The sequence below is a fragment of the Salvelinus sp. IW2-2015 genome, unplaced genomic scaffold (genome assembly GCF_002910315.2).
Source record: "Salvelinus sp. IW2-2015 unplaced genomic scaffold, ASM291031v2 Un_scaffold936, whole genome shotgun sequence".
In the NCBI taxonomy this organism is placed as follows: Eukaryota; Metazoa; Chordata; class Actinopteri; order Salmoniformes; family Salmonidae; genus Salvelinus; species Salvelinus sp. IW2-2015.
This window is the reverse complement of record NW_019942656.1, coordinates 264,952-266,751: the sequence shown is the minus strand read 5'-3', so window position 1 is coordinate 266,751 and position 1,800 is coordinate 264,952.

The following is a 1,800-nucleotide window of genomic DNA, read 5'->3' as shown; positions in this document are numbered from 1 at the left end:
TCCATTTCGAGCCAAAAGACGTGAAAGCGCTCGGAATAGAGCCCTGAAAGCCAGTTGATATAGCTGACGGGAGAAGAGTTAGTGTTCACAGGTGCTATGGCCGTGCAAGCTTTGTCCATTAGACAAAGACATTTCTCAAGCCAACGCCACTAGAGGAAAGAGTGAGAAAGATGAAGTAGATATCTGATGACTGTAAATACGTTAGTATAGGCACTTTCTCTCTCCTCTCTCCCACTACACAAACACATGCGCACATACACTATGTGCTTACAGAAGGATGAGGAAGGACTATTGAAAGAGAGGGTCTAGGCTGATGAAAACAGACAGACAGAGGATGAAAACAGACAGACATACAGAACACAGGGTGAAGACAGACAGACAGACAGACAGACAGACAGACAGACAGACAGACAGACAGACAGACAGACAGACAGACAGACAGACAGACAGACAGACAGACAGACAGATGAAAGAAACTGTAATTTAAGCCCGTCTTTGACACAATAGATCACAAGGAGCGATGACACTGCACTATTCCCCTGCTGCACAACACAGCCTTTGATTTAGCCATACGAAATTAATGGAGTCAAATAGAGTCCATTTCAGCAGAAATTAGTTTAGTCAAATTGATTTAGAATTGAATGAATAGGGGAGGAAGTGTTTGGCAGATCTCTTTGTGGAAGAATGGACTGCTGCTCAGGGGAATTGATGTTGCTCCGATGGAACACACAAAAGCCAGAGCTAACAGCCTGCATGATTTTATTGATTAAGGTTGTTGTAAATTGAATGGACAAGCTAGCAGTAATCTTATTAGATGGCGGAGGGAGATAACACAAACAAATAGCTCACACAAACACACACACACACACACACGCGCACACACGCACACACACGCACACAAGCACACACTCACACTCATCACATATGCTGCTGCTACTGTCTATTATCCATCCTGTTGCCTAGTTACTTCACACCTACCTATACAGTATGTAAATAGCTACCTCAATCAAATCAAATAACCTTTTATTCGTCACATGCTTTGTAAACAACAGGTGTGGACTAACAGTGAAATGCTTACTTACGGGCCCTTGCCAACAACACAGAGAGAAAGAAAATTGAGAAATAATAGAAAAGTAAAACATGTAATAATGAAAGTAATACAGTTTTTTCCAACTGCTTACACACGTTTTCAAAACTCTACACACAATTCCCAAAACTGCACACTTCAAAAYGTAACATTGCATTCAAAATGCCATAAACACATGTCAGAATGAAGCATTTGCATCAAATGGCAAACACTGCTTTCATAATAGTACATTTTTGGATAYACCATGTAAACACTGTTGTTCTAAATCTAAAGCTCTTTGGTCTTTCATAGGCTTATATCTACATTTCAATACAATGTTCTACAGTGAAAGTAATCTGCTGAGAGGGGTAACAAGTACACTGTCAACACCAATGCAATGTAGAAACAGAAAATATGTATTAGGCCAAACATTACTGTTGTATACTGTAGCATACAACAAAACCATAAACATATGTAAACCAAAAGTATATTCTTTAGAATACAGTAAAGAACACAATTGTGTGTGTGTGGGGTCCCAGGGGGGGGCAGTCACCAGTGCTAAGCTACGCTTCATCTCTTCTCCGGCCTGGGTCTGGCCACAATACTTCGTCCACATCACAAGATACGTTTTCTCTTGCCAAACATCGAGGGAAGTATCTCCTAGCATAGCGTATCCAACCTTGGACAGAGGCAACCTCTATGTCCCCACATGCGTCCTCCATTGCCTGGAGAAG